This window comes from Crotalus tigris, unplaced genomic scaffold, assembly GCF_016545835.1.
Source record: "Crotalus tigris isolate CLP2741 ecotype Arizona unplaced genomic scaffold, ASM1654583v1 scf7180000024359.8030256, whole genome shotgun sequence".
Taxonomy (NCBI): Eukaryota; Metazoa; Chordata; class Lepidosauria; order Squamata; family Viperidae; genus Crotalus; species Crotalus tigris.
In genome coordinates, this window is record NW_024100528.1 from 5517545 (window position 1) to 5543379 (window position 25835).

At 35.9% G+C, this 25835-nt stretch overlaps 1 pseudogene; it reads left to right on the forward strand.

Annotated features, from left to right (window-relative positions):
* The window catches only part of LOC120300821, a 34570-nt pseudogene extending 11714 nt beyond the window's left edge, over nt 1-22856 (forward strand).
* The last annotated feature ends 2979 nt before the right edge of the window (nt 22857-25835 follow it).

The following is a 25835-nucleotide window of genomic DNA, read 5'->3' on the forward strand; positions in this document are numbered from 1 at the left end:
AAGTATTCAAAAGAGTACTGAGTCTGTGGGAGAAGCAAGATTTACAAACTTTTTGGAGTTAGCTTTAAGGGCAGTTTTCAAAGCACTTCTTTTGAGGTTTATGGACAAGAGAGACTGATAAGGAATGTGTTTATTGTGGATGGAATTTGTTATTGGTAAAGATTTAAATGTGTATAAGGGAATTTTAATGGTTTATGGACAAGAGAGACTGATAAGGAATGTGTTTATTGTGGATGGAATTTGTTATTGGTAAAGATTTAAATGTGTATAAGGGAATTCTAATGTTTTAAGTAATGTTTAAATTTGTGTTTTGGAGGGAGTTTATAAAGAATGATGGATAATAACGTAAGTATGATATGAAAAGGTTCAGAGTATATTATAATGTATTTAATGATTGGGGGTTTTTATTATTATTATTATTATTAAGAGAAGATAACTTGTTTAATTAAATGTACCTAGATTTGTTTAGGATTTATATGTCTTTTAAGTTTTTTTTTGATAGGAGAGAAGATTATGGAGATTGAATGAAAATCTTAGATAAGAAGTTTAAGTTTAAGTAAGTATTTAGTTTAAGTATTCAAAGAGTATTTAGTTTTAATGGTATAATGAAGGTTTATATGTTTATTTTTGTGTTCTAGGATAAAGAAAGAGGGAGAGATTAGATTTTATATTGTAGGTATAGATATTCAAAGAAAGTAATGTTTAAATTTGTGTTTTGGAGGGAGTTTATACAGAATGATGGATAATAATATAAGTATGATACTAGAAAATGTTTAGAGTATATTATAATGTGTTTAATGATTGCAATTATTATTTTTTAGAGAAGATAACCTATTTAATTTAATGTATTTAGATTTGTTTAGGATTTATATGTGTTTTAAGTTTTTCTTTTCTTTTTCTGAAAAATTTTAATTAAGCCGGTACTCAGCTCTGGGAAGGTTGGGGGAGGGTTTGGGAGGTTTGGGGAGGTGGGGGAGGGTATGGGAGGGTGGGGGGTGGGTGGGGAGGGGATTTGTTTTGTAAAATTTAAAAAACTTTCAATAAAAAAAGAGAAAATAGAGGATTTTAAAAAAAATACTTCACGTCATCTTGATTCTATCCCTCTGTTAATACAGCCTAGCACTGTGTTGGCTTCTTTAGTAGCTGCAGCGCACTGCTGGCTCATATTTAAGTGATTGTCCACTAGGACTCCAAGGTCCCTCTCACAGTTACTACTATTGAGCAAGGTACCACCTATACTATACTTGTACATTTGGTTTTTCTTGCCTGATTGTAGAACCTTACTTTTTTCACCATTGAATTTCATTTTGTTAAATAGCACCCAGTGTTTAATCTGTCCAGATTATCCGGTATCTTAAGCCTATTTTCTGGAGTGTTGGCTATTCCTGCCAGCTTGTGTCATCTACCAATTTGATGAGTTCCCCATCTATCCCTTCGTCCAAATCGTTGATGAAGATGTTGTGATCTACTTTATCAAATGCCTTACTGAAGTCCAAGTAATTTATATCCACAGCATTCTTCTGATACACTAATTCTGTCACTTGGTAAAGAATGCAATAAGATTTGTCTGGCATGATCTGTTTTTGACAAACCCATGTTGGCTTTTAGTAATGACTTTGTTTGCCTCTAGGTGTTTGCTGATTCATTGTTTGATTAATTTTCCAGAATCTTCCCAGGTATTGAGGTCAGGCTGATAGGTCTGTAGTTTCCTGGATCCATTTTTTTTCCTTTTTTGAAGATGGGAACTACATCGGCTCTTTTCCAGTCCTCTGGTAGTTTCCCAGTGCTCCAGGATCTTTGAAAAATATAGTTTAGTGGTTCTGAGATCACATCTGCCAGTTCCTTGAGAACCTTGGGGTTTAATCCATCTGGTTCTGGTGATCTGAACTCGTCTAGGCTGGACAGGTACTCACTATTGTCTTGCCTATCTCAACTTGTGTTTCTAATCTGTTTTTTATGGTACTGTTTTTGATAGGTTGGACTGTTTTTTCCCTTTGTGTAAAGACAGATGCAAAAAAACGAGTTAAATAATTCTGCTTTCTCCCTGTTGCTTGTCACCTTCTTGCCACTTTCCCCCACTAATGGACCAATCATTTACTTAACTTTTTTCTTGTTTTTTACATATTGAAAGAAGCTTTTCTGTTATTTTTTACTTTGGTCGCAAGCCTTAGTTCACTCTGAGCCTTAGCTTTCCTCACTTTGTCTTTATTTGTCTTGTGCCTCTATTCAAAACTTCAGGAGCCAAAATGAACAGTAGTGGCAAAAAGGGATATTCTTGACATGTCCTTTTTTGTATTCTACAGGGTTTTATCAGTTTCCATTAACTATTATTTAGGCTTTGTTATGTATACATCAATTTTCCAGAAGTTTAAACTGGAAAGCCCAATTCAAATTGTCAAAAGCTTTCTCTGCATCCAAAACAATCAATACAGCTTGTTTTTATTCTGATGTTCCAAATATTTTAAGATATTATCTCTTAACTGTCTTTTATGCAAAAAGCCATATTATTTTTCACATTTAAAGTTGTGGAGGACACTTCATTTTTTTCAGCTAAAATCATAAGTAAATATTTTATAATTAATATTTGATAAGACATTGGTCAATAATTTTTTGCTAAAGTTGGATCCTGACTTTCTTTGTGTCAAAATGATATATTTGGAACTGTACAGCTTTCAGGCATTCTTCCTCTTTCCAAAATGGAATCCATCACTTTCTGAAGAGGCTGTAACAGTTCATCTTCAAAAGTCTGTAGTGGTTCAAAAGTCTGTAGTACTTACAATCAGATTATCTCCTATTACATCAAAGCCACAGTTTTGATTGTAAGACATTCATATTTGTTATTCAGATCTACTGACAATGTTACTGTCTCATCGAATTAATGGAGTAGATCACCTAAATAGGGACTTTGTTCAATGTTAATCAGAGTACACTTGACTTGATATTATTTAGATTTGTACATTTGAAAAAAAAAAGAAATCCATCAGAAGCACAATTCCATGTTTACCTGTCTGATGCATATATCAAATCCATATTGGCACAGGATATTTTGTTTTTATTCAAATTAGTTTTACTGTTGATTTCAGAATAGAGATCTACAGGTAGTTTTCACAAACATATGCAAGCATATCATTAGCTGTCCCACAATAATGATGATTGCAGAAAAGATAATTCTGAGATAAATTATAACCACTTGTTCTTTACCTAATACAATGATTTTTAATGAATCTGCTATTCTCCTCCATTGTACCCTGACAATATTTAAATCTGCCTTGGGGGCAAGGGAAAATTGTACCAACAATATTAAAGAACATTGATTAGCCCACTTTGCTTGGCTAACCCATCATCCTTGCCATTCAAGGCTACTAAACAGAAAAATTGTGAATAGTATATAAAACCCAGTATTTTAATCCTTTCAGTGTTTCTTAAATTCAAAATAGAACAAATTTACCTAACAGTTCACCAGTATAATTAATAATAATAATTTTAATCCAATTTCCTTTTTTTCCAACTCACTCATCCACACACATGTGGTACAATATGTAAATTGTAATGCCTTGTCCTTTTAAAGATCCTGTTTTTCTGGGTATAAATCTGAAGTTTCTCATGACAGTTTTTCAAAACAAAGCATGGAATAAGTGAAGAGGCAAGCTTTCATCATTTCAATTTGCCATCTGTTTCATAGAACACAGCCTGCATCTCTTTAAAATTAAATATCAATTTATTATCCAAAAGTTACCACTTCTAACTATTAAAATCATGCTGGAATGATTTGGAGAAGGATTTTGCCTATTCATCCAATAAAAAGATGTGTTGTCAGCATAAACCTAGATATCAACCTCATCCTGACTGTAAGAAGACAATATAATAGGGACAAAATGAAAGGCAAGGAAAGTATCTTTCCTTTAGTACAGTGGTTCTCAACCTTTCTAATGCCGCGACCCCATAATACAGTTCCCCATGTTGTGGTGAACCCCAACCACTTATACATCCGGGTGCCAGGGGCGTGGCCAAAGAAAAGGGGGAAAAATGGCAGACAGCCTTGTTTGGCGACCCCCGTGAAATGGTCGTTCGACCCCAAATGGGGTCCCGACCCACAGGTTGAGAACCACTGCTTTAGTAGCAGTAGACAAATTAGATTAGTAGACGTGAACAGATAAATGCTTTCATTTGCACATTATTTCATTCACAATGTTTCTTCCTTTGAATTAACCAGTTTTCATTCATTCTGTTGTTTCATTTTGTTTCTTTCTTCCTATCATCAATATTTGACATCTAGAGCTGAAGCAAATATAAATATTTAAATTCTGGTGGAAAAATAATGAATGTACAATTTCAAGAAAACATAATATTAATGACTGAAAATTATACTTTTTAAAATAGAGATTTATTAGTTTGATTTTGGAAAACAAATGTACAGAAAATTTAATAATGCTGTTTTAATTATCTAAAAATATTCATAAATTCCAATCATCAACGCTGAACTTAAATTTAAAAAAACTTAATTAAGAATCAGTAAAACTGAGATATTGGTTTTTCCAGACAAAAATCTGTATTGTTCCTTAAAGTGTAATTACTGCTATGTTAATGGTGTTAAATGGCAACTACCTTAGGGTTTTTGCACTTCATTTTTTCTTTGATGTGTTTTTCGTACTTAATAGCTTCATGAGACAGGTATAACTTGAACATTTACGCTGTGGCCATATACTATATATCTAGTGGATTGAGAATTTTGATTTGTTCGTTTTGTAGATAAGTGAAAGATACAATTTTACAAATTTCTATCTATTTTTAAACATAAATAGGGCTTTTACTTTTACATTCAAACTAGGCAAATCTGTGAACTTTTTGTCCATTTTATACATCACTGACAAATTTTATTTATGTTGTTAATTTGAAGAGTTGAAATTCACACACCTTCAAGCTACCCTCTTCTAACATACAATGCAGGAGAAATGAAAGTGGTAAAACCACTAAAAAGAATTTCTCATGAATTCAAAATATTAAATTTAAATCACCATCATCACCAGCAGCAATTTGCCTATCAATAAAAGCAACTATTCTATAATTTTCACTCAATTTTCAGAAATATCTTTTTTTAAATGTTCAGAATTAATGGCAATAGTTATTAAATGAATATATTATTTTTCATCAACAGGAAACAATTCTTTGTTGACTATCTGAGGAAACTTTTATTTTTAATCATAATATATTTTCTGAATTATAAACTGCCCAGAGTCATTGCTTGAGATAGACGGGATGAGATGGGATGGGATGGGATGGGATGGGAAGGGAAGGGAAGGAAAGGGGAGATGGAGGAAAGGAGAGAAAAGCAAACTCTCATACAAATTGGCACTGTTGATGGAATGCATTTGAAGGGATATACAGCAGGAATCCTAGAAAGCCATCTATTGTGGCAAGACTCAAGAGAAATGTGAGGAAAATCAGAAATCTTTGCCATTGTACAATATGAGCTGCAACAAGAGGACCAAGTAACAGGCAGAATAATTTATATCATTTATGTTTCTATCATGTACTTCTTTTTCTGTACATATACTCATGATAAAAGAGGACATTAGATAATTAGATCTGTCGGAGTCACATTTGATCTTTACTTCACATCTAAGAGGTATAATCACATTTTGCTCTTGTCAGTATCTGGTTGCCCATCTAACTTAGATTATGTTTCATTAGACACCAAAAAGCTTACTCTTGAAGTTGCATATCCTAAGAAGGCAAAAAACAGAGACTGGAAGATTTTCTATGCACTCAGTGTTATATTTTTTGAGAGTTTCTTCATCAGGATGATTTTAATATCTTTTCATTTATGAAAGATTTTCTACAAAACTAATTCATTTCTACTGAATTAATGTTAAGAAAACCCTTCTTCTATAACTGTACCCATCACATTTTGTCCTCCATCATTTATGTCTATGGCTAAATTGATACATTGCATGATAAACCACTATGCTGCCAATTTAATTGTTATGCTTCAACAGTGTTATATACAACAGCAAGCAAAAAGTCTGATCATAGTCAATCTCATACTGCTGCCTCTGTTTATCTATCAGATCAAAAAATGACTTTACCATGGGGTCAATAAAGTTTTCCAATTTCTAATCAGGAAGAAATTAAGAAACTATCTCAATGAGAACAACTGGATTTGCTTTCTTATGTCAAAGGCAGTCTCATACAGTGGAATATATTTTCTCCACATAATACGTTCATACAAAGTGCTAACCTCAGTTAGTTTGAACCTTTGACTTTATGTTTTCTAAACCCATCTCTCTGATTAATTTATACTTCAGTGTGTTATGCAAACACAGAGAATGGATTAATTCAGTATCAAAATTAAACATGTTCTATGAATCTAACTACTCTTTTCAAAATGCACTTTACATTATTTTATTTTATCTTATTTTATTATTTTTATTTTATTTTATTATTTATTTTCCACCCAATAAATAGGGTGGCTTATTCTCACAACATTCTGTAAATACTGCAATATCAGCTCTGAACTCACTTGAGCCTGAGGCTAAACAGTATATCTTTTTAATGTGCATATGATGAAATCATTGTTTCTCTAAAAAGACAACCAAGACAATGCAAGCAAATACTAAGTTTATTGTTGTGACCCCTGGTTTCAACAACACTGTATGACAAGCATAATAATAATAATAATAATAATAATAATAATAATAATAATGATGATGATGATGATGATGATGATGATGATGATGATGATGATGACGTACATTTCAGAATACCATACCGGCTCGGATGTCGCCCGGGTTAACAAGGTCCACGCTAGATATTGGAGTTCCTGGATATCTGGTGAAAAATGGGTTACAGGACTCAGGACTGTTGGCTGAGCAACCAGGCCAGCAGCTGCAGAACTACTGGAAGAAAAGGTGTTTACCCATTGCAGTTACACAATGATTGAACGACAAATGCATATAAAGTCAAAATTGAGAAGACAGCAACAGACAGTAAGTGCCGCCTATGCAAAAAAGCTGAAGAAACAGTGGACCACCTGGTAAGCTGTTGCAAGAAGATTGCACAAACTGATTACAAGCAGCGGCATGACAAAGTAGCAACAATGGTGCATTGGAAGATCTGCAAAAAATATCATTTGCCTGTAAGCAAAAACTGGTGGGATCATAAAATAGAGAAAGTCATAGAAAATGATAAAATTAAACTGCTCTGGGACTTCAGAATTCAAACAGACAAGCACCTGCAACATAACACCCCAGACTTAACAATTGTCGATAAGAAAGACAAAAAAGTCTGGATAGTGGACGTGGCAGTGCATTGAGATAGCAGAATAGAAGAGAAAGAACTGGAGAAGATAACAAAATACAAAGACCTACAAATAGAAATAGAAAGACTGTGGCAAAAGCAAGCAAGGGTAGTACCAATAGTCATAGGCTCCTTGGTTGCAATCCCAAAACAACTGGAGCACCACTTGAACACCATTGGCATTGACAAATTCGCTATTAGTCAATTGCAAAAGGCGGCCTTATTAGGAACTGCTTCCATCCTGCGACGATATCTGTAATACCATCAAACATCCACATCTGCCTATCCCAGGTTCTGGGTAAGGACTCAATAGGTAGACAAAATCCCAAATCCAGTCTGAACATCTGGCTGACTGTACAATGATCAATAATAATAATAATAATAATAATAATAATAATAGTAGTAGTAGTAGTAGTAGTAGTAGTAAAGTTTCATAGCTGAGAGAAAAAAATTACAAGGTTCACTGAGTCATACTTCCAAAGTCTTATTTAAAAGTCTTGAAATTCATAGTGTAATTAGTTAGGTATGTTATTTATATAGCACAAGGTTACATTATCTTAGTATCTCATTAACATTGCCAATGATCCATTGAGGAAGAGGTTTACATAGGTCTTCTTATGGGTTATGTCTTCAGCATATTTTGAGAGAAGAACCCAGGAAACAATATCTCTGCCCCTGCAGTGCCAGCCAAATAGAAGACATGATTCATCATATTCTCTATGGCTCTTCCTTTGATGATATAACAGGCAAACAATAGGTTACCTTCTTGCAGATGCAATTTTGTTTTCAGTGCATTCATTGAACTGAGAAAGAAAGTTTTCGGTTTCAAATTGCAGTAATGGTTGTAGTTCAACTTTATATATTGCATTTCTTTTCATGTTTATTGTGTTGTTGTTGTTGTTGTTGTTATTATCAATCATCGCACAGTCAGCCAGATGTTCAGACTGGATTTGGCATTTTGTCTACCTATCGAGTCCTTACCCAGGACCTGGGATAGGCAGATGTGGATGTTTGATGGTATTATAGGTATCGTCGCAGGATGGAAGCAGTTCCTAATAAGGCCGCCTTTTGCAATTGACTAATAGCAAATTTGTCAATGCCAATGGTGTTCAAGTGGTGCTCCAGTTGTTTTGGGATTGCACCCAAGGAGCCTACCACTATTGGTACTACCCTTGCTTGCTTTTGCCACAGTCTTTCTATTTCTATTTGTAGGTCTTTGTATTTTGTTATATTCTCCAGTTCTTTCTCTTCTATTCTGCTATCTCCAGGCACTGCCACGTCCACTATCCAGACTTTTTTGTCTTTCTTATCGACAATTGTTAAGTCTGGGGTGTTATGTTGCAGGTGCTTGTCTGTTTGAATTCTGAAGTCCCAGAGCAGTTTAATTTTATAATTTTCTATGACTTTCTCTATTTTATGATCCCACCAGTTTTTGCTTACAGGCAAATGATATTTTTTGCAGATCTTCCAATGCACCATTGTTGCTACTTTGTCATACCGCTGCTTGTAATCAGTCTGTGCAATCTTCTTGCAACAGCTTACCAAGTGGTCCACTGTTTCTTCAGCTTCTTTGCATAGGCGGCACTTACTGTCTGTTGCTGTCTTCTCAATTTTGACTTTATATGCATTTGTCCTTAAGGCTTGGTCTTGTGCAGCCAGAATTAGTCCCTCGGTCTCTTTCTTCAATTTTCCTGCTCTTAGCCATTGCCAGGTTTTATTATTATCTGCTTTCCCAGCTATTTTTTTCATGTATTGGCCATGTAGTGCTTTGTCTTCCCATGCCTCTATTCTGTTCTTCATTTGGTCTTTCTTGTAGGCCAGTTTGGTCTCTCCAGTAGTTAGTAAGCCTTCCTGATATACTAATTTCAGTGCATCTTCATCATTGTTCTTCAGATATTCTTCCAAAGCCATTTTTTCTTCTTCAACCATCTGATGTACTTGTAGCATTCCATGCCCACCTATTTGCCTTGGTAGATAAAGTCTATCAATGTCACTGCGTGGATGAAGGGTGTGATTCATTGTCATTATTTTTCTGGTCTGCCTATCCATTGCTTTTAGTTCTGCTTGAGTCCAGTCCACTATTACCAGCTGTGTACCTTATGACTGGGATTGCCCAGGTGTTGATTTCCTTTATGGTATTTCCTGCATTGAGTTTGTACTTTAAGATCTTCTTCACTCTCTTGATGTATTCACCTCTAATCTTTTTCTTGACTTCAGTGTGCTTGATGTTGTCAGCTTGAAGGATACCCAAGTATTTGTAGTACTCTTCCTCATCCAGACTCTTAATGTTATTTTCGTGGGGCATCTTGATTCCTTCAGTTTTCACTATTTTTCCTTGTTTGATAGTAAGTGTGGCACATTTGTCCAAGCCAAACTCCATTACAATATCTTGGCTATATATACGGACAGTGTTGAGCAGCGATTCTATTTCAGATGATGTTTTTCCATACAGCTTCAGATCATCCATGTAAAGGAGGTGGGATAGTCTAGCAGATGTTTTTGATGTTTGATAACCATGTCCTGAGTTATTCAGTATTGTTGACAGAGGAAACAGTGCAATAACAAATAGTAATGGTGATAATGAATCTCCTTGAAATATTCCTCTCTTGATATTAACCTCTCCCAGCTTCTCACCATTGATCTGCAACTGTGTCTTCCATTGTGCCATCGATTTTTGCACAAATTTTTATTGTTATTATTATTATAATTATTATTATTATTATTATTATTATTATTGATCATCGCACAGTCAGCCAGATGTTCAGACTGGATTTGGCATTTTGTCTACCTATCGAGTCCTTACCCAGGACCTGGGATAGGCAGATGTGGATGTTTGATGGTATTACAGATATCGTCGCAGGATGGAAGCAGTTCCTAATAAGGCCGCCTTTTGCAATTGACTAATAGCGAATTTGTCAATGCCAATGGTGTTCAAGTGGTGCTCCAGTTGTTTTGGGATTGCACCCAAGGAGCCTATGACTATTGGTACTACCCTTGCTTGCTTTTGCCACAGTCTTTCTATTTCTATTTGTAGGTCTTTGTATTTTGTTATCTTCTCCAGTTCTTTCTCGTCTATTCTGCTGTCTCCAGGCACTGCCACGTCCACTATCCAGACTTTTTTGTCTTTCTTATCGACAATTGTTAAGTCTGGGGTGTTATGTTGCAGGTGCTTGTCTGTTTGAATTCTGAAGTCCCAGAGCAGTTTAATTTTATCATTTTCTATGACTTTCTCTATTTTATGATCCCACCAGTTTTTGCTTACAGGCAAATGATATTTTTTGCAGATCTTCCAATGCACCATTGTTGCTACTTTGTCATGCCGCTGCTTGTAATCATTCTGTGCAATCTTCTTGCAACAGCTTACCAAGTGGTCCACTGTTTCTTCAGCTTCTTTGCATAGGCGGCACTTACTGTCTGTTGCTGTCTTCTCAATTTTGACTTTGTATGCATTTGTCCTTAAGGCTTGGTCTTGTGCAGCCAGAATTAGTCCCTCGGTCTCTTTCTTCAATTTTCCTGCTCTTAGCCATTGCCAGGTTTTATTATTATCTGCTTTCCCAGCTATTTTTTTCATGTATTGGCCATGTAGTGCTTTGTCTTCCCATGCCTCTATTCTGTTCTTCATTTGGTCTTTCCTGTAGGCCAGTTTGGTCTCTCCAGTAGTTAGTAAGCCTTCCTGATATACTAAGTATTATTATTATTATTATGGATCATCGCACAGTCAGCCAGATATTCAGACTGGATTTGGCATTTTGTCTACCTATCGAGTCCTTACCCAGGACCTGGGATAGGCAGACGTGGATGTTTGATGGTATTACAGGTATCGTCGCAGGATGGAAGCAGTTCCTAGTAAGGCCGCCTTTTGCAATTGACTAATAGCGAATTTGTCAATGCCAATGGTGTTCAAGTGGTGCTCCAGTTGTTTTGGGATTGCACCCAAGGAGCCTATACTATTGGTACTACCCTTGCTTGCTTTTGCCACAGTCTTTCTATTTCTATTTGTAGGTCTTTGTATTTTGTTATCTTCTCCAGTTCTTTCTCTTCTATTCTGCTATTTCCAGGCACTGCCACATCCACTATCCAGACTTTTTTGTCTTTCTTATCGACAATTGTTAAGTCTGGGGTGTTATGTTGCAGGTGCTTGTCTGTTTGAATTCTGAAGTCCCAGAGCAGTTTAATTTTATCATTATTATTATTATTATTATTATCAATCATCGCACAGTCAGCCAGATGTTCAGACTGGATTTGGCATTTTGTCTACCTATCGAGTCCTTACCCAGGACCTGGGATAGGCAGATGTGGATGTTTGATGGTATTACAGGTATCGTCGCAGGATGGAAGCAGTTCCTAATAAGGCCGCCTTTTGCAATTGACTAATAGCAATTTGTCAATGCCAATGGTGTTCAAGTGGTGCTCCAGTTGTTTTGGGATTGCACCCAAGGAGCCTATTACTATTGGTACTACCCTTGCTTGCTTTTGCCACAGTCTTTCTATTTCTATTTGTAGGTCTTTGTATTTTGTTATCTTCTCCAGTTCTTTCTCTTCTATTCTGCTGTCTCCAGGCACTGCCACGTCCACTATCCAGACTTTTTTGTCTTTCTTATCGACAATTGTTAAGTCTGGGGTGTTATGTTGCAGGTGCTTGTCTGTTTGAATTCTGAAGTCCCAGAGCAGTTTAATTTTATCATTTTCTATGACTTTCTCTATTTTATGATCCCACCAGTTTTTGCTTACAGGCAAATGATATTTTTTGCAGATCTTCCAATGCACCATTGTTGCTACTTTGTCATGCCGCTGCTTGTAATCAGTCTGTGCAATCTTCTTGCAACAGCTTACCAAGTGGTCCACTGTTTCTTCAGCTTCTTTGCATAGGCGGCACTTACTGTCTGTTGCTGTCTTCTCAATTTTGACTTTGTATGCATTTGTCCTTAAAGCTTGGTCTTGTGCAGCCAGAATTAGTCCCTCGGTCTCTTTCTTCAATTTTCCTGCTCTTAGCCATTGCCAGGTTTTATTATTATCTGCTTTCCCAGCTATTTTTTTAATGTATTGGCCATGTAGTGCTTTGTCTTCCCATGCCTCTATTTTGTTCTTCATTTGGTCTTTCTTGTAGGCCAGTTTGGTCTCTCCAGTAGTTAGTAAGCCTTCCTGATATACTAATTTCAGTGCATCTTCATCATTGTTCTTCAGATATTCTTCCAAAGCCATTTTTTCTTCTTCAACCATCTGATGTACTTGTAGCATTCCACGCCCACCTATTTGCCTTGGTAGATAAAGTCTATCAATGTCACTGCGTGGATGAAGGGCATGATTCATTGTCATTATTTTTCTGGTCTGCCTATCCATTGCTTTTAGTTCTGCTTGAGTCCAGTCCACTATTCCAGCTGTGTACCTAATGACTGGGATTGCCCAGGTGTTGATTGCCTTTATGGTATTTCCTCCATTGAGTTTGGACTTTAAGATCTTCTTCACTCTCTTGATGTATTCACCTCTAATCTTTTTCTTGACTTCAGTGTGCTTGATGTTGTCAGCTTGAAGGATACCCAAGTATTTGTAGTATCTTCCTCATCCAGACTCTTAATGTTATTTTCGTGGGGCATCTTGATTCCTTCAGTTTTCACTATTTTTCCTTGTTTGATAGTAAGTGTGGCACATTTGTCCAAGCCAAACTCCATTACAATATCTTGGCTATATATACGGACAGTGTTGAGCAGCGATTCTATTTCAGATGGCGTTTTTCCATACAGCTTCAGATCATCCATGTAAAGGAGATGGGATAGTCTAGCAGATGTTTTTGATGTTTGATAACCATGTCCTGAGTTATTCAGTATTGTTGACAGAGGAAACAGTGCAATAACAAATAGTAATGGTGATAATGAATCTCCTTGAAATATTCCTCTCTTGATATTAACCTCTCCCAGCTTTTCACCATTGATCTGCAACTGTGTCTTCCATTGTGCCATCGATTTTTGCACAAATTTTCTGATGTTTCTACTTACTCCTGTTATTTCTAGGCACTTGATTATCCAATCATGTGGCAGAGAGTCAAATGCCTTTTTGTAGTCAATCCATGCCACATTCAGGTTGGTCTTCCTTCTCTTGCAGTTTTCCAAGATCATTTTGTCTATTAGGAGTTGATCTTTTGTTCCTCTGCTATTGGGGCGGTTTCCTTTCTGCTCAGGTGGAAAGAGATTGTTTTCAACTAGATGCTGTTGCACTGCATCAGCTACCACACCAGTTAGTAATTTGAAAGTTGTTGGTAAGCAGGTAATTGGCCTGTAGTTACCTGGTGTTGCCCCTTTTGCTGGATTTTTCATTATTAGGTAGGTTTTCCCAGTTGTTAGCCACTTTTCAATTTCTCCTCCTTGTAGTATATTGTTGAACTGCTTGGCAATGAGTGGGTGTATAACAGTTAGATGTTTCAACCAAAACCCATGCAGTTCATCTTCACCTGGTGCTGACCAATTTTTGATTTTCTTTGCTCTTTTTTCTACCATTTTTGTTGTTATTACTAGTTCTTTCATTTCAACTTCTGTTTTATTTGCATCCACCTCTTTTAACCAAGCCGCATCCTTGTTGTATTTCTTTGGGTTATCCCATATCTGCTTCCAGAACTGCACTGTTTCTTCCTTGTCAGGTACTGACTGATTCCTTGCAGTTTCTCCATTGATGGATTGGTAGAAACGTTTCTGATTGGATTGAAATTGGAGGTTCTGCCTATAGTTTGCAATTCGAGCTTCATATCTACTGATTTTCCTGGCTATAGCTGTTATTTGTTGCTTTATTATTTCCAGTGCTTCCTTGATCTTCCTTGTTTCTAAGTGGTATTTCTTGATTAGGTATTCTTTGGTCTTCTTGTTCTTCAGCTTCTTTTCTTTCATCTGTTCTAGCTTGCTTGCATGTGATCTTAACTTGCTGATCTTATTTTCTAGTCTAACCTTCCATTTTTGTGGTGCACTGTTTGTTTGTTTTTCTTCTTTGTTGATTTTGCATCCCAGGTATTCTGTTATAACTGCAGCTGTGCTGTACATTAGTTGGTTTGTTTCTTGCAGTGAATTGGTGCTTATACTTGCTATTGCAGTATTTGCATCTTTTAATGCTTGTGCTAGCTGTTTCTTTGGAACAAGCTTCAATGCAGGCAGCCTTATTCTGTTGTTTTTGTGCTGTTCTAGATGCTCAGTTATTCTTTGTTTCAATTCTTTTATTTCTTTAGTTAGAGGGTTTTGTTCTTCCTGAGGAAGAGGTGCCTGGTTTCCAAATGAGAACAGTTGTATATCTCTGCTGGATTCTTCACTGCCAACTCCCCCTGGTTTGCCTCTACATTCTGAATTACTTCTGGTAAGGCTTTGATTTCTTTGCCCTGGGTAAACCTTTGCAGTTCGTCCAATTCTGTTTCTGTGAATACTTTATTTCGTGTTATAAATCGGCGTTGATCTGCTAGTCTCTGTTCTGTTATTTCTGATTCTGGATGTTGTTCTTTCCAGAATTGGTGCATTCGTTTTAGATATCCTCGCCTTGTTGGACTTGATCTGTAGTAACAGATCATTATGTCTTTGTTTTCCATCACTGTGTACCTGCGACGGGTAAACACCTTTTCTTCCAGTAGTTCTGCAGCTGCTAGCCCTGGTTGCTCAGCCAACAGTCCTGAGTCCTGTAACCCATTTTTCACCAGATATCCAGGACCTCCAATATCTAGTGCGGACCTTGTTAACCCGGGCGACGTCCGAGCCGGTATGGCATTCTGAAATTTACGTCTCACCATATTTTTTATGGGAGAGACACTCTTTGTCTGACCTCTGATGAGACCTGTCCAGTATGTTTGAACCTCTGGCATAGCTCTCATCTTCCTCAGAGTGCACAAGCCTCACAACCACGTCAAGGTAGTGCCTCACTGGGGGCGTCAAGGTAGTGCCTATTATTATTATTATTATTATTATTATTATTATTATTATTATTATTATTATTATTATGGATCATCGCACAGTCAGACAGATGTTCAGACTGGATTTGGCATTTTGTCTGCCTATTGAGTCCTTACCCAGGACCTGGGATAGGCAGATGTGGATGTTTGATGGTATTACAGATATCGTCGATTGACTAATAGCGAATTTGTCAATGCCGATGGTGTTCAAGTGGTGCTCCAGTTGTTTTGGGATTGCACCCAAGGAGCCTCTTACTATTGGTACTACCCTTGCTTGTTTTTGCCACAGTCTTTCTATTTCTATTTGTAGGTCTTTGTATTTTGTTATCTTCTCCAGTTCTTTGTCGTCTATTCACTCCCCCAGATAGATCTGGTACACAATATTGGGGTCTTTCTGGACTCACATCTCCTGCTAAAAAAGCAAGTGGTAACCCATAGCCAAGGGATTTACATAAATTCATTTTATGTATCATTTTTGCCAATTTGTAAACAGTCATTCATATTTTAGTAATTTCCCATTTGAATTATTGCCCACAATGTATAGAAGGCCTTGGAAAACCATATGAAAGCTGCAACTGTTCCAGAATGCACTAGAATATGAAATTGTCGGTTCTCTGGGGTTCATCCATGTTATACTAACATTGCATAAGCTATCCTAGCTTCCTATTGTTATCCAGGTGCAATTAAAGATATAGATAATCATCTTTAAAGCCCTTCATGCCACAAGTCCACGTTATATGCTATACTACTCCACCATTGCATAGAATGGGTGTGCTTCAGGTCCCCTCCCTAAAATGTTGTCACCAAGTGAGACCTCAAATGTTTGCCTTCTCTGTAGCTGGCCCAGCCTTTAGAATATCCTTTCACTTTATGTTCAAGAGGTATCTACCCTTTTAGCTTTCTAGAAGACCATGAAGACCTGTCTATTTCCTGGAGCATTCGATTAGCATGGAGTTAGTTAGGAGCTTAATAGTTGGTAGGGGTCTAATATATTGGAAGTGACAACATATTGTATAATGGAGTGGACAACATATAAGATACAGCAAAAATATTCCTTCCAAGATATCTTAGAAGATATTCCCTATTTATAAGAACTTCTAGAAGATAAATTTAGTTCAGTACATTAATCATCACCAAGTAAGAAATTTGACTAACAACAGAAGAAATTGCTTCTCTTCTAATGGATCACAATAGGTTCTAATGAACTATGCTGGAAATTCTGGAGAAGGACACAGAAGGCAACCAATTGGAAAAGATCAGGCTATATACCATACCAAAAATGTGACTAAAGGATTGTGAAAAACTATTGTACAATATCTTTATTTTCACACAGAAATGAAATAATGCTTAGCATCATCAAGGAAAGATGCCAAATGTTCAAACTTGCACAGCCCAGGGGTTGAGGATCCTTGCTCTTGACAATACTATAATGCTTGGAAGAATGGAAGTAAAGAAATGAAGAAGGCAACCAACATAAAAGTGGATGGACTCAATCACAGTGGTAATGGGTGCACCTTTGGAAAATATGAAGGACCAAGTTCCATACGGATCATCCTGGAGAAATCTAAATAGTCACTACAAGTTAATGCTAACTTGTTGGCACAATTATCATCACTATTATAAAAATAATAATTCTACTTAATAATGTTATATTATAAAGTTATAATAACTCCTGTAAAACATTGGAGAGGGAAAGTACGTAGAAAAATAATGAATTATAATAATGAATTATAATGAATTATAATCTTGGAAGATTATGTTGATTATGTTCTATGGAGGAAGGAGGGTAAAAGAAGTTTGCTTGACTAGGAAGGCAATCTTAAACTGTGCTTTGGCTCTATTTTACTGGTGTTTCATTTCTTTATAACAATTGTTTTACATTCCAGACATGCTTTTGGGTGTAGTCTTACTTCTTCCTGCTGAATCTGGGTTTATTGTTTGGTCCTGTTTCCCTAATCTCTGGATTTTCAAACTGATGTCCATTGGACTATTCTTACATAGCTACATAATTGTAGATCACTGGCTGTTTCAGTTTATGTTCATTTGTACAAAAAAATCTGGAACAGCCAGTGATTCACAGAGCACTTCAAAATCATTTGCCAGCTGAGTTGGATAAGACAATGAAGATAAAAACTGTGGAAGTTTACAAGACTACTGCAGGAGTATACCAAACAAAACAACCAGAATTAGAATTAAACTCAAGACCATTCAAGGAAGCCCAGGATGAAACCTCCAAATTTATAACAAATATCCCTTGGGTTAAAAGTAATTATGTTTACAAAGATATTCAAGTATAATTCATAGAGCAATGCACTATAAACAGAAAGCAGATTTTATATGTACAATTCATTAAAATAATTTATAAATAAAGAAATATAGATATGGTAGAAAAGTAAAAGTCATGAGTCAGGTCAAAAGCTTCAGGCAAAATCTATACAGCTCCAAGAGAAAACACCTATCACATTGGGATAATTCCATTGCCCAGTCTGATATAATTGAAAATGAAGTACAAATTGTTTTGCAGTGCTATCTTTCTTATATGACATGACATTAGATATGTGCGTAATTTATGGCAATTTTTCTAATAATAAAAATCTGTCTTCCAAAGAAATGGACAAAATTGATACATACCCAACATGGGAATACCAGAAATAAAGAGTAAATGGTAGTGTTGCAAATTGAGAAGATCGATACAATAATAAGTATGGAAGATATTGCCTATGTTTTATAAGGCTATTATTCATGAAAACATATTTCTATTGTGTAGCATATTCTTAGACTGACGTATTATTTTGTGCACTACAAGTTTCTGAAATACCTTATTTCTTTACCACAGAATGTAGCCTACTGAACAGTTCTGGATTTATCCCATTCATCAGAAAACTAACTTCTGCTCCCTAACTCCACCTCCTAATTCATTCTCTGACCTGCAGAAATAGTTTTCAGAAACGTGTCACGTGCAGTCTCCAATCCTTAGTTGATCTATCCAGCAGATGGCATATGCCCATGAGCACATTTATCTAGCTGTCAAAAAGCAAATTAATTTTTAAAGTTTTTTTTAAAGGCTTAGCCTCAATGCTGACTAGGTTATGAACATCTTGGATTTCCCCCAATATGTCCTGGGAATCATGTAGTGTTTCTATCAACTCTTTCATTTATTTTATATGTATATGTAATATGCAGTTCCAAAGCATGCAACTGCAAGTAGATAAATAGGTACCACTTCAGTGGGAAGGTAACAGTGTTCCATGTGCCTTGGCATATAGTCATGCTGGTCATATGACCATGGAAATATCTTGGACAATGCTGGGTCCCTCGACTAAGAAATGGAAATGAACACTATCCCCTAGAGTCAGACACGTGTACATGTACATATAAAAGCCTTTACCTTTTATATGTACATACAAACATAAACATTTATATCTATATAAAGACAGAAAAAAGAGAAAGGCTGCTTGTCCCAGGCCCACTTATCTTGCTGAATTCACTGCACCATATTTCTGAATGTATAAATTTTTCACAGTATGTTTCTAACATATTTTATCATTGCAAACATGAGGGGGAGTGAGGAAAAAGTTCAAAATATTTTCTTCATCATAGACTGCTAGTCTAAAAGATATAAAGTCTTGAAGAAGCCTCTAGGTTTAAATTATTGTTGGAGAACTTTTATCCCAATCTTCATAACACTTTCCCCCCTACAACAGATAGTTGGGTTGATTCTTATACATCATAGGGAAATATCTGACTGTCAGATTAGGTGAGTATTCTACAGGACATTTTTTTTTTCTGAATTGTCTTTGGATTTTCTCCTCCATACAAAAAGGGAAACCTACTTGTAGAAGTAATAGTTATTATCCATATAGTATTTCTGGTATGTGGGAGTATTACATATTACCCTTTCCCAAGAATACTCTAGTTCTGTTCTAATGTGTTTCTCCCTCACTCATACCAGGTCTTCATTTTCAAAATTATTTTAAAAATAATAATCTTTGAATTACCTCATTAGTGTATTTTTTCTAATTGCTACTAAAATCCAGTAATTATTACTTCCAGGCTAATTAAAGGTCAGGGTATAAATATTTTTAAGTATTATGAGTATATATAGGTATATATCATAATTTCTCACATCTGCTATCTCAGAATCAATAATCCCTCCCTGCTAAGGAAAAAGGAGAATAAAAAATGTGGAGATCTGCCTGGTCTCTTTGGGATGATAGCTTCTTAAGTCCTACAATTAGGACAAATATTTTATTTTGTTAGCCTTAGCAGGTGGATCAGATAGGAAACATGACCACATGAGCTAAATCTACTTTATTGTAAAGCTACATTAGGTGAATTTTGCAAGTCTGAAAGTACAATTCTGCTGTCTACTTTACACCCAAAGAAATTAGAGAGGGTGTTTTCTGAGCCTCTTGCCCCACCCACTATCCAGCTGCAGATCCATGCTGTCTTTTATCTAACTATTCCCTAGGCAGTGTCCATGGGCCCAATCTCCCAAGATCATTTTTACATATCATTACACATCTTTAGCTAACTGTTTAAGAATAATCAACTATATGATCACATCTCTACTGGGTATCACTTTCCAACTAAGGTTATTTTTGGCTGTTGTCTGTATCTGTAGATTTCTGTATGGATTTCAGTGCTCATTCATCCTGTTCCACTCCCATGTTTGCCCTGGACTTTAAATGGCTTTGTTTTCTCTATGCATCTCCCTTTAAAGGAATATATGTTAGAAAGCATGGCTGGGCCCTTGCCTTGAACAGCACTCTGTAATTTACAGTGAGTTATGTTTCAATTATCTTGGTGTTATAGGATCTTAGTGAGGGCAGACATTATGTCATGTCATGAATATGGGCAAAAGAGAAAATACAGATGTTCCCATTACAGCCAGTTGATGGAGCAGTTTTAATAATATTGCAGAAAAAAATAGAAAAGAGGAAAAGGAAAGGGAAGAACAAATGTGTTTCTCAGTATACCATTGCTATATATTAGTAACACAACTTGGCCAGGGGGCAGCAAGAGTTAGAAGGGAGATGAGAAAGAAACCAAAAAAATTATGAAGTCAAACAAAAGTTAATAGGAAAGAAGGTGAAATGCTAAGAGATTGTTAAGATCAAGTCCAGCCTCACCTAAAAATGTAATCCACCAAGCTGAATTTCTAAACAAATTTATTTAATATTTTGAATTTATAATACTATCTTCATGGAAAATAACTGTACTAAATGGTCTGTATTGAGGTTATCCTCCATTTATTTATTCTCAAAGGAAAATGACCAAACTAAGACAACATATAGTTTACATATTATAGCAATTTGACCTAGACAGAGTTTCAAACTGTCCTATTATGAATCTAAGATTGTATCTATTTTCCATCTAAAATGGTTAGAAATGCCAAATATAGAAGATATCTTGGCACATTTCAATGCCTCCCCCTCAGCTGTGCTAGAAGGAAAATATAAAGGATCCTTTGAAATGGACGGGTTGTATCTGCATGTTGATGACCCAGTAGTCACTATGGAATATGTTCTCCATTATATATTGACTAGTTGACTAATTATATGCAGGACTTTTTTTGTCATAGAACCCACCAGAATGGTGTTCCGGCACTTTTTTTCAACAGATATTCCGGACTTGTGTTCTTTTCCTAGTGTTGCCCTTCCTATCCTTAGTTGCTTTTGAAAATGCTCTGCTGGCAGTATGGTGCGAGCCCACCAGAACGGGGTCCCCTCTGGCACTATCTGCCTCCTGTAGGAGGAGCCATGGGGCGTCAGAGCAACACAGCTGTGGCTTGATTGGGTGGTTCTGACCATGTGGTGTGGAAGCCGATGGTGCCAGTTGGAGACACATAAACATGGAGGCCATCTTTCACAAAAGAGTGAGTGACCCTTTTGCCTTTCCTTACAGAAGGTGGGGTGTGAGGTTAAAAAGAGGGGAAAGCGAGAGGAAAGAAAGGTGGCTGGCGTGGAAGCTTGCCCGACAGTGAAACTTTGCTGTTTCAGTTCCTTGGGTAGTTCAAAGGCTGGGATGTCTACGAAAATCTCTTTTTAGTCTTTTATATTTTATATTCAAACTGCAGAGGGGAAGAATAAAAATAAAGCCAATGTCTTGTGATTCGGAGGTATTATTATTAATAATAACATATATTAATTATGTATTGGTCAGATGTAAAGGTACACCTACAGTATAAGGTTTAATCAGATCTATTTATTAAATTGGGTTTAACTTAAAGGTAAATTAAAAGTAATCTGTTCACTGACAAAGCTTCAACTTTAATTTGTTTCAAGTCAATATCCATATTAAACTCCAAATATAAAATTTTCCACCTTGTTTGACAACTTCTTAAAAATAATTCAATCTTTTACAAGCAACCAAATTTTGTTTTATTGGGCCAATTTCATTCTACATAGAAAGCTAACATTTCCACTCATTAAACTAAATGGGTATGCCAGTGGTAAATGTCCCAAAAGATTAATAAATAGCATTCTTGTAATTTAAAGCCACACAGTGCATGGTAACATTAATAGTATTAACTTACCTTGAACAAAATCCTAGTCTTTTGGATACACTAAAAATTGAAAGGGTTTTTTTTTTCAACTACAAAGGTAAACCTTGTAGGGTAGGCAAGGCAGGTTATATGACATGAGTGGGTGTGTGTACAGTGGTTGACTACGTGCGAAAGGTAAATAATTTCCTTATTTTAAAAAATCATTGGTGAAAAATAGTAGAGAGTTGCATTTATGTGCAGAATTACTGGGGGCTGAGCTGCTGAAAATTGGAAGAATTTTAAGTACTCGATGGGTATCATCTAGTTTGCATACAGTTTTGACTGTGTGGAATAATTTTGAATTCCTTGCGTATCATTTTGAAGAAGCAACGCATGATCCTACAAGAGATAAAAATGATAAATGCACTTGTGATGGCTTGAAAAGAAAAATCACATCTACAGAATTTTTATTGGACCTAGGATTGATGTGTGACGCTCTCCAAGAATTATCAGAATTAAGTTTGGACTTACAGGACCGCAACATGGACCTGTATAAGGCAAATAAGAAAATAAAAATACTGGTACAAGTTTTTGAAGAAAAAAGACAGAACTTTGGGCTCTATTATAAATGCGCTGTTGCTGCTGTATGTGATCTTCACTTTTGTTTTTCTTCATGAAAAAGATTCAAGAAAGGATCCTCCCATTGACCCAATTACATTTTTTACAAAATTGAGTCACTCAAAAAATGATTGCTTGATAGCAAAAACTATGAGTTGGCGTATTGGTCTCTCATACTTGATCAAAAACATTGGCCTGAAGATGTTAATACTCAACTGACATTTGGAGAAGTGGAAATTAGAAACTTGTCAATCAGACTGCAAGTAAATGAAAGAGAAATGATTCATGGATTCCATGTATACATTCTCGAAAAGACATATCCAGAAAAACTGTTGCATTTGATATGGACTCTGAACCATTCCCATTTCTTCAAGTGAATGTGAATGTGGGTTTTCACAGATGAATCTATTTGCCACCCCAACAAGAGCTTCCTTGAAGACTAAGACAATTTCAGCACCTTTGTTCATCAAACTTGATGGACCACCTCTGAGACTTTTTGATCCTTCAAAGTACGTTGATCTGTGGTTACTCAGAGAATGACATTCGGCGATAGATACTAACAGCAAGGAAAGGAGTCAAGAATTCCCAGATGAGAATTGGACAAAACATTTGCCTTAAATACAATAAATTAAATTTATGTTAAGAACTGAATATATTTTTTTTAATAAAAGATTAACAGGATATGAGTTCCGGCACCTTTTTTTTTTTACAAAAAAGCACTGATTATATGCCAACAAGTCCATGTCAACAATGAGCAAAGATCCTTCAGGTCTTTCCAATTCCATTATACATATAGCAGAGATATTCACTACTTTTATTCATCTTTTGCTTGTAAGGGTACCAGACTGTACAAATCAGTGTTTTAATGCAAGTTTTAGTGTTTTTGACAATGACTTTTCTATTTCTTATAATGTAGCCAATTTCTATGCAGCACTGAATAAAGTACTATGGGAATTGATATTTAGTAAGAATTGGGCTATGTGCTATATTTGTAATTTCAATCTTTGTATCTAATTTTATTATTGTAAATTATTATTATAAATTATTTTTAAAATTATTTGTGTTTCCCAGAAAATAAGATCCTGTCTTTTTTTGCCTCCAAAAGAGGCACCAGGTCTTATTTTCGCAGGGGGGATCTTTTCCACTCATCTCGCAGCTGCGACACCGACAGCCCCTCCCAGTCAGCCCACTTCTTATGCAGCCTAAGGAGCAGATTTATTCTGCAGCTGAGAATGGAGCTCGGACCTGTATTTTGCCGTCAAGGACTTTCCGGAAGGCCTGTGCAGCTGGATTGAAACCATAGCTCAGTTCTCAGCTGCACAGGCCTTTAGGACAGACCTCTGACTGCGAAATGCAGGCCTGAGCTCCATTCTTAGATGCTGAATGAAGCTGCTCCTTTGGCTGTGGAAGAAGTGGGCTGGCAAGGCAAGTGTCGATCCATGGGCGGCCTCACTGCAATGGTAAGCTCCACCCCTGCCTTAGCTTGATTTTTAGGTGTGTGCCTTACCCCAAAACTAGAGTTTATTTTTGGGTAGGGCTTATATTAGAACCCCCCCCCAAATCAAGCTAGGGCTTATTTTGGGGGTAGGTCTTAATTTCAGGGAAACACGGTAGCAGTTATTTTTAATTTTATTAGGTATTATCCCAGTCCTATGGTTAGACCCAAGACCAGGTATTTTTAATCATGACAAGCTGCTTCAGAAAAAAAGTAAAATAACTCATAGCTGTTAGAATGGAGAAGTTATTCATTTATAGTTTTAACTCTATAAGCTTTAGCCTTATTGTTGTTTCATATTTAGGACTTAAAATAAAGATTTCATACATACAATATGTATTTACATATACTGTAATTTTGAAGTTTTTAGTTTATAGACTAAGTGTATATATATATTATTGTAAATTTAGGTAAGACTATTAAGATCTACCATTACAGATTAAAAAATTAGTGTTAATTTTGTATTGCCTACTTTATATTGTCTGCTGGTCAAACATCAACTTAAATAAACTGAGCTGAATAAAAGATAAGAAATAACCACACTGTTATATAGTATAGTAGTATTTTTGCTTCCAATAATATTTAGGAACTGGATTCAAAATTAATTATATTTCCAAAGATCCACTGAAATTTGTACCCAATTCTGTTTCCTGCAGACAAGAGGAAAGGAGAGTCAGAGGGAGGGAGGAAGTCTGACAGACTAATTTTGACTACTCCCTCCTCAGGTCTGGAAAAGCCTTTATCCGCAGAACCAGTCCCTGAGGCCCAAAAGTGTTTTGGGGGCGGGGTGTGCTGTTCTAAGCATGTCCTTGTGCATTTTGTCAGGAAGAAGGCCAGAGATCAAGGGCTGCAGTGGCATTTTAATACTAGATTGAAGTTTGATGATACAGGTGCAATTGTAATTAAGGAAATCCTAATAGGAACACTGTTATATCTTCGGTTCTTTAGGCATTGAATGAGGCAGAGTGTTGAAACAACAACAAGTTTATTAATTCAGAACAGAGGCAGCCCTAAAGGCTGCTGCACAGCTATGTATATAGTTAGCCTCTAGGTGGCAACCAATAGGTTTAAAGTAACAGTTTCCCACCACAAATCTCATTATCAGCTTGGAGAAGCCATTCTGGCTTTCAGTAGCAACTGTTAAACAATACAGCAATGTAGGTCAGACATTAAGCAAGTGATTTAAAACAGTTGTGGTCAATATATTACAAACACTATATATAAAAAAAGAATTTGGATTCAAATACATATACTGTATTGATACAGAGGATTTTAAAGATTAATATTCAGTTGAAGCAGTAATTTTTTTCCTTTTAGGTTTAATGGATACATAAAGGAGTCATGAGAATATTTTAGTATATGATGACTGTGATGAGATTATTACATGCTCAAAGATAGAATGGTTGGTGAAATTGACAGATCTTGTTGTGATGAATTAATTGCTTTATTAGCTTATTTGATTAGACAAAACACAGTATCTGCATTTATTAATGACTGATGATTATGGATGTTTTGAAAAAAACACTAGAAAATAAGAGTCGTGGTGTAACTTTAGAGAGAGAGGTTGAAATACAGTTGTGCCTTTATCTGTGGAGGAATATTGGAATTTCTTTATATCTTTATATTTTGTTCTTTTTTTTCTATTTTATTTTCTCATTCCACTTTTGGCTTTTTCTGTTCCTTTTTTCTTTTCGCTTTTTCTGTTCTATTTAATTTGTTATAGTTTTTATTATTGTTCTTAAACTTAAAAAATAAAAAAAATAATTTCCAGGGCTTTACCTTTTATTTTTTTTTAATTAGAAATGTCCACGACTCCTTCTCAGTTATTCTTTCACAATCACTTTTGATCAGTCCTTTGATTGTTCTCATAACTCCTTTTTATTTTCTTGATACAAATAACAGTCATTACTCAAAGAATGTGCTGGGTTAGCCTGCTTTGTAATTCAACTTTTATTCAGGCTACCATTATGCACTAAAGAAGGAAATTTGTATTGCTAAGTGGCCCTTATTATAGATGCTCCCAT